The sequence below is a fragment of the Benincasa hispida genome, chromosome 12 (assembly GCF_027475165.1).
Source record: "Benincasa hispida cultivar pf3 chromosome 12, pf3_genome.v1.1, whole genome shotgun sequence".
NCBI classification, from domain to species: domain Eukaryota; kingdom Viridiplantae; phylum Streptophyta; class Magnoliopsida; order Cucurbitales; family Cucurbitaceae; genus Benincasa; species Benincasa hispida.
In genome coordinates this window covers 46,225,746-46,234,414 of record NC_143489.1, presented here as the reverse complement: position 1 = coordinate 46,234,414, position 8,669 = coordinate 46,225,746, and the positions used below count along the sequence as shown (strand labels likewise).

The 8,669-nt window shown below is 40.9% G+C and overlaps 1 long non-coding RNA gene across 1 annotated transcript; it reads right to left on the bottom strand.

The window, feature by feature from the left end:
* Positions 1-293: 293 nt before the first annotated feature.
* LOC150032022 (uncharacterized) lies at positions 294-850 on the bottom strand. The gene is made up of 3 exons (XR_016525121.1): positions 683-850; positions 482-584; positions 294-395 (listed from the first exon to the last, which is right to left on the bottom strand). It is a non-coding gene; the product is annotated as an uncharacterized LOC150032022 (long non-coding RNA).
* Between the last annotated feature and the right edge of the window lie 7,819 nt (positions 851-8,669).

Below are 8,669 nucleotides of genomic sequence, written 5' to 3'. Positions count from 1 at the left end.
TTTTCGAAATTCGTTTTGTCACTCACAGTCTTGCCTAGTTCCCTGGTTTGTAGACTCGGCCTATTTCCTCTTGGCCTGTCAAACAAACCAAAACCGAGCATTAGAACATAAATCGTCTTGTCATTCCATGCTCATGAATTCTAAGTTCTAGAAATAAAATCATACTTCACACTGTTTTTTTCCAGATTTTCCAGATTCAATACCCTAACTTTCAACACTCATAACTTCCTCAATACTTGACCAAAATTAATGTACTATACCTAAAACTCTTCATTTTTGAACCCTCTACAACTTACCTGAAGGAATAAAAACGGGATTCCCAACGGATTTGTCCAGAAATCCCCTGAATACAGCAAATACAGATTCGTGCTTCTCTGCTACCCTCTACATTTCTCCTGAAATTAAACCTACTTATAGTCATTTTCGGCTCACAAATTCTTCATGTAAGTTATAGAAAATTGAATTATCTTTCCAATCATACCCAATTGAGCTTCTAATTCAACCTGTACACCCCAGAACGCTCGAAAAACCAGAGAAAACCAGAGATCCTTCTGATCTGCACGAAAATTCTGTGCTCTGTATTCCTTTTCAAAAACCATTAACTTAACGTCAGCTTTAGCTAAATCTTCCTTCATGAAATTTGTTAGAAAATGGATTAAATTTCAAGGAAGTCAGGCCTCACCTCTTAGTTCTTCTTGTGTGGCTCAAACCGACTTAAAAACCAGAGATAGGCAGGTTGAACCCAGATTCTTCCATGGTTGCACTTGCATGAACTTTTTCCTCCCTTCTTCAACCTCCAACCTGCAGCAAGCTTCTTCTTCCTCTTCTTTCACTCTCTCTCTCGAAATGCTCTGAAAATCTGATGGGAAATGATGGAGAAATAGGCTGAAATAAGTTAGGCGGTGGTGGGTTCTCACTTTAAACCATTAAGCACCGAATGGGTTCCCATTTCCTTTCATTTTCTTTTTTTTTTTTCTTTATTTCCTTTCTTTTATTTTCTTTATCAATAAATTCCAAAATTATCAAAGACAACCTCAACCAAAAGTTTTGCCATTTTCCTTCAACAATGGAACAACAATAACTTAAATCCAATATCCTACAATATGTGACAAGAGCAAATAATCCAAGGAAAGTCTCGGGTTTACATCATCCATACGGATCATTCGGCGATAAAGTACTTAATGACAAAGAAGGACGCAAAGCCAAGGTTGATCAGATGGGTTCTCCTCCTTCAAGAATTTGACATAGAAATAATTGATCGAAAGGGGATGGAGAACCAAGTTGCAGATCACTTGTCTAGATTGAAAAACCCTGAAATTGACCGCAATGAATCAGAGGTGAGTGCGGTGTTCCCAGATGAGCAGTTGTTCCATATTGAAGAATTGCCTTGGTATACTAACATGGTTAACTATCTGGTTTGCGAGCAATTTCCTGAAGATTATACCTACCACCAACAGAGAAAGCTCAAACATGAATGCATATATTATTACTGGGATGAGCTAAATCTGTACAAAAGGGGGGTAGACCAGATTCTGCGACTATGCATACCAAATACTGCTTAACAACACATATTATCACAATGTCACGACTCACCTTATGGTGGGCACTTTGAAGGACAGCACACCACAACCAAGTTTTACAGAGTGGATTCTTTTGGCCAATATTGTTTAAGGATGCAGTTGACTACGCCAGGAAGTGTGATCGATTCCAACGCACAGGTAACATTTCATGGAAACATGCAATGCCGATGAACATCCTCTTGGAACTTGAGTTGTTTGACGTGTGGGGTATTGATTTCATGGGATCATTCCCTCCCTCGAATGGTAAACATTATATTTTATTAGCCGTCGAGTATGTATCCAAGTGGGTAGAGGCAGTGGCGTGCGTCGCAAGCGATGCGGCAGTGGTCTCTCAATTCCTGAAGAAAAACATTTTCACTCATTTTGGCACCCCACATGCCATAATAAGTGATGAGGGGTCTCACTTTGTCAATCATACTGTTAAGGAGCTGCTGCGCAAATACAACATTCTCCACAAAGTGGCTACCACATACCATCTGCAGACGAATGGTCAGGTCGAGGTGTCCAATCGAGAAATTAAGCTGATACTCGAGAAGGTAGTAAGGCCTTCACAAACAGATTGGGCAACAAAGCTCAACGATGCGTTGTGGGCATACCGAACTGCATTTAAAACACCCATAGGTATGTCCCCATATGCATTGGTATTTGGTAAGGCGTGCCATTTACCTCTGGAGATGGAATATAAGGCACTGTGGGCGGTAAAGAAGCTAAACTTTGATTTGAAGAAAGCAGGGCAAGCATGAAAAATGCAACTGGTCGAGCTAGAAGAATGGAGGATTAACGCATATGAGAATGCAAAGATTTACAAGGAGCGCACCAAGCGCTAGCATGACAAACACATAAGCAGTAAGAACCTCCAAGTCGAGCAGAGGGTCATACTATTCAACTCACGACTATGGCTCTTCCCGGAAAAATTAAAATCGCACTGGTCCAGACCCTTCATCATTAAAAAGATATTCCAACATGGTGCGGTGGAGTTGATCACTGAGGATGGAAGCCATACATTTAAGGTTAATGGACAATGAGTTAAGGCATATTGCAGGGGTGATTTTCAGCCAGAAAAGACCTCTGTGGATCTGAAAAACTCAGAATATCCTTTGTTTGGTTCTTGAACTCTCATTCTTTGACACTTTAATCATCATTTATCTATCTGTACTTTACTTATTACTACTTCATTGAAAAAAAACAATTGCGATAAAAGAATGTTGTTTTGTTTAAAATTATTTGACCCTCTCGCTGTTTTTGGTGCAACGATCAAGGCACAGGATTGCAGAGGTGTTTCACGAAGAAGCAACTTATCTTATTCCATCACTGCAATCCAAAGAAGATAGATCGCTGCAAAGAAGGATGCATCAATACATAATGCGTATGACAGCGCAAATTTGGGGGTTGTATTCTTCCTTCACTTTATTTCAAATTTTGCGCTATTGCATCACATTTTAATCTTGAAAGTTTTATCATCGCATCCTTTTTTATTACTACAATCATTTAATATTGATCAATTTAGTAAGTTACCACATACTGTCTCTTTGCCAATTATGATTTCAATGATGACATGCTTTTATTTCTTTCATATATACTAAAGTCAACTTAACTTTAAGATAGTCACCTCATGAAATATTTCTAGAAGTCAGGGGTTTGCTAGCTTTCTTTCAAACTCTCTTTACGAAGCTTTCTAAGAACATCGCATGACTTAGTTCAATCTTTTGGCAATGAGGACATTGTCGCATTTTAAATTCGAGGGTGAGGTATGTGAACCCCAAATCCCAATTTCTTTACTTGAGTATGTTCCCTATTGAGATTAGTGTGATGAGTAGGTTGATGTGGAAACTAGGGTGAAATGCTAGAGGAAAGAGTGGAAATTATAAGAAAAGAGGAAATTTGGAAGGTTAACTTTTGGGGAAAATTTTGGAAATTTGGCCAAGTATAGAATTTTGTGTGTTAGAATGGTGTTGATGCATTGGAAGAGTAGTTGGATGATGGATGCGTTGGATGTGTTGGATACGTAGGTGAAGGAAGGAAAATGGAAGTGAGGTATTGGGATGGCACGAGGGCTGGAGGGTGGCATGCATTGAGCAACCTCAGCCAAATGCCTAGCCATGCGTTGAGTAGCCTTAGCCAGCACCCAGGCCATGCATTGAGTAGCCTCGGACAGTGCCCAGGCCATGCATTGAGCAGCCTCGGCCAATGCCCAGGCCATGCGTCAAGCAGCCCCAGCCAGCTGAATGCGTCGAGTGGATACGCCCGTGCATTGAGCGCACTACTAAGCGGCCATACCCATGCATTGAGCGTACTGCCGAGTGGCCATGCCCATGCAGTGAGCACCCTACCGAGCAGCCATGCCGTGCGTCAAGGTGCCTTGCCCTGCAGCCAAGCGTGCAGCCCATGCCATGCGGCCATGCGAGCGAGTGAGTGATGGCCAGCACACCCCGCACGCCCATGCGCCTAAGCACCCGACCAAGCACGCCCAAGCGTCGAGCGGCCAGCGCGCCCATGCATTGAGCGGCCCGCCTATGCAGCACGCCTACACGTTGGTGGCCAGCACCATGCGCCTATGCCAAGCAAGCCATGCGAGTGAGCCATGCGTCAAGAATGGATGGTCACCTTATGCGTTGGTGAGGGTTAGCTCCTTGTGATGGCTAAGTTGAATTGTCATGATAGTAAATTGGCTTGCTATGCGTTAAGTGGAGGCTATGCTTTGTTTGTGGACTAGACATTGAGCATCCAAGAGTTGGACGCATACAAGGGCGAGGTCACATAGAAAACGTCATCAAAACCATGTCTTCTTACGAGGAAAGCCTTAAACCTTAAGAATTTGAGGTGGTGGCATCAGATTGGAGGCCCATGCGTTGGCAACATGGGAGGAAGACACTTAGCTTGCGATGACCACAACATTGCGTTGATGGGATGAGAAGAAGACATTTGGCCATGCAGCTAAGTAGGTGGTGTCGACTCCGGAGAAGGTTTGGACGCCTATAAATAAAGCCAAAAGACTTCATTTTTTAGATCACAACTCAGAAATACCGTAAAAGAGTGGGAGAGTGGAGCAAACCTTGCGTTGGAGCCAAATCCATGCGTTAGACATAGAGGACGCATTGGACAGTGAGGTCTAAGAAGGACGCATCAACTTGGGACAAGAAGTTCTCCCAATTTACTTGTGCGTTTGGAGTGATTCTAAAGCCATCTGAAAGCTCTGAAAGTCTAGTTTTCAGGGTAGAGCTGCTGGAAGAAAAGCTCAAAGAGATCGGGCTAGAAACTAAAAAGAAGACAGAAGGGTCAGGCTGTCGTATCAGTTTGGACCAGTCTTGAAGATTTTGTGATTCCGGCCAAACCACGAGAAGTTCTCAACTCAAATTTTAGGGTAAGCTTCCTGAGACATTTTTAAACATTTTTGTAGAAGGAAGTATCTCAAAATAAAATTTACTGTGAGTAATTTGAGCTGTAAATTGAATATGAATTCTAGGGGTGAAAAAGGAGCCCGAGGTAGAAAAGGGAGCTACTAAAGTGAAAAGCTCCTAAGCAATCAAGGTGAGTGGCTAAAACGTTTTGACTAAAACATTTTCTTAAATGTTTGATTACAACGTGTTATAGAAAGTAGGTTTTAAAGAAGAATATTCTCATGCCCACTAGTTTACAAAGTGATTTCCAAGCAAGCTATGAATTATGTTTTAAACGCATGCATGAGTGAGAAGTTTGTTAAAAGGCTATTTATATGTGCAACATGCGTTATTACCTTTAAAGCCATGTTTTTATATGTGTTAGACTTTACATGCTTTAAAGAGAAAGTCATTTATGACTAGTTGTACTTAAAACGTGATACCAAAGGACATTTGAGAAGGTATCTACCCAATCAGATACTGAAGGACATTTGAGAAGGTATCTATTGGTACTGAAGGACGTTTGAGAAGGTACCAAACCAACCAGATACTGAAGAAAATTTGAGAAGGTATCTAAACAGTAGTACTTAATGTATGACAATACTTAGTATGGCCATGTGCACATAGATAGAGTCAGAGATTGAGCAAAAGGGTTCTCTCTTGACTAGTAGTTGGTGTTGGGATTGTTTTTACCCACAGTAGGGTTATCCTCAACTGAGAAATAGTTTTACTGTTTTATGATTAAAACAGCTTTATATGTTCTATGCTTGGAAAATGTTTATACTGCAGTACAAGTACTGTAGAAACTTATATTTCAGTTAAACTCTTTATTGAGATTTTGCATAAGAATCAATTATCTTTCTTAAGTCACTCACTGGGCGTAAGCTCACCCCGTCTTCAAATGTTCTCTTTCAACACCCCGCCCCCCCCACAGGTAGTGCTCAAATCCTCTGAAGATAGCTCTACATCTGCTCTGCCACTAAAGGATAAAGAGATTTGTAACCCGTCTGTTAGGTGATTACTGTTAATATTGTACACATGTTACTGTTATTCATATAGGGACTAGGGTTCATGGGTTATGGGACTTGTAAATCTAATGTTGTAATGACTCTAAATATGTTATGTTCCTAAATTAATAAATTGTGGGCCTAAAGGCATTCTGCTGTACTAGTTATATTTTGGTATTAGAGTTATTCTGCAAGAGTTATTAGGCAGTAAGTGTCAGCCATAGGGTTGATAACTGCTGCAGTCATGCCCTTCTCTAGGCTAAGAGGGTGGTCTGGGGTGGGGTGTGACAAGGTATTTATTTTCAACCTCACTATTTTGAAAAAAAAGAGGAAGGAAAATTTTGAGAATAGCAACTCCACTATCAACGCAATGGGGAAGCCCATGTTGATAAGAGTTAAGTTGAGAAAGGCACTTACCCGTAGTTGGATGTCCGCATGACACACGTGGGGGCAAGCCAAAACGAAAATAAGTCACCTGGATCAACGCATAAATAAATGACCACAACTCCGCTGCCAAGTAGGTATGAGTTTAGTCTGAGGAAGAGTGCATTGCTCGTATTTGGATGTCTGCATGACACACGTGGGGGCAAGCCAAAACGAAGGCAAGGCACTTGGATCAGCACAAGGTCAGAAAAAAATAATAAAGTTAAGAAATATGCAAGGATAAAAATCAATTGACATCCCGGTGGAAAAGTTTTCTTTTCGAAATAAATCATGCGATGTTCCAAAATTTAATAAAGTCCTTTTGACGGTTAAGCTTGCAATCCCTAGGTCTTAGAAATATTTTAAGAGGAGACTTGAATAAGACTTAAGGAAACTTTGGTATATAGGATTTGAATGAAGTATCCTTGAGAAATCCAGAAAAAGAACATTGCGGGCGACTTGTTAAAGGAAATCTTTAGCTTATGCTTGAGGACAAGTATTGTTAAAATTTGGGAGTGTGATAACGGGCAGAAATACATGTTATCATAGTGCTAAGTTCTTAAACAATGTTGGCTTGCATTGATAAAATATGTTAAATCGCATCCAAAAAACATCAAATTCATAATATTGCGGTTGCATGCATTCATCGCATAGAAACAATTGATTTTTATGTTTTTATGCAGAATATGTGTTGACGCAAGGCAAAAATTGTGATCATAGGAAATCATTGGTCGAGCGCAGCACTACCGCAAAACTTTGCAGTGATTGTGTTCGCAAACATTTTCTCAAGAAGGATTGTCGCAACTTGGTGGGCGCATCTGGGTGAAAGGCATAATTAATCGCGATGGGACAGAAAGCTGATGAAGGTCGAATCCGAATTAAGCTGACAGCCACTAACGATAACAAGTACATTTAGCTTTTTGGTGACAAATATTCAGCGCATCAGTAAGGGAATTAAAGCCGTCCCATCTGTGTAATCATGAGAGAGAAGCCGCCTTCACCCCAAAGCTCTATATATACTAAAGGCATCCTTCAGAAAAGGGGTTAACCAGTTAACAAATTCACCAACTTAGGAGCTTTAGCCTTGTTCTTAGATTTTCTTTTACTTTAAGGAAGACGCGAGAGAAGGAGGTTGTGCCGGCAGATCGTTCCGGTAAGCTTGGGAGAGCGCCAGAAGCTTCAAGAACAGAGAGAGAGCCGACTCTTGTGGAAGCAGGAATATTTTTTAGAATAGAGATTGACAGTGTAAAGCCTCGATTAGCAAGGAATTGCTACCAGGCTCTCTACCTTTATCTTCCATTGTTATTTTGTACTCAACTCATTTACAAATATGGAATTTCCTTCTCTATATCTGTTCACTCTCTATTATTTACGCATGAGTAGCTAAATCTGTTGAATGGGTTGAGAAACATTTAGCTAGCACAACTGGGATTCTTCATTCTATGTGATTATCTTGTATTATGTATGCTTCAATGTCCATTAGAGATACTCGGGAGGGTAGTCTAAGGACAGGATCTAGGCTTGGGAAAATCAGGTTAGAATCTAGGTTCAGGAGAGTCAGATTGGAACGCATAATCAAGAGATAGGAGCTTAGGAATAAGCACTGTTTGCTATTAGTGCATCACATACATCTTAGAGATAGGATATGATTGTGTGCGGTCACCTGGCCTTTATGCATCTTGCATCATCGCATAGGACAAGAGTAGAGACTTAGGAATAAGCTCAAAAAAAAAAAAAAAATTACCAACGCAACCTGTTTTCACAAGTCCCTGAGTTTGACCCTGGACTTACTGGGGACTCAGTGGGGTTTACACTTGGATTCTACTGAGAAAACTTGAGTGCTCAACGCATTTCATCCACAATTTCACTTCATAAATTAACGCATCAATAACCCCAGGTGGAGAAACCACCCTAACTTCGCATGGAAAAATCAACAGCAAAATTTTCAATCAGTGGTGCAAAAAGAAGGGCTACCAGGATTTTTCCCGCGAACAAACGGTCAAACACAAAACCAAGCCAGCAGTTCACATACACTGCAATCTTCATCCTTTGAGAGTAAGCTGAAGCAATATCTTGAGAAGAATGAATCAGTGCTTCAGAATCAAGCAACGTCCATTCGCAATCTTGAAATTTAAATGGGACAGATTGCGGGCGAACTCAAGAGTAGACCTCAAGGAGCATTGCCGAGCTCAATGGAGCTCCCTTGCAACTTTGAGGGTATAGGAAAGGAATAATGCTTGGCAGTCTCCTTGCTAAGCAAAAAAATGACAGCAGATGTAGGG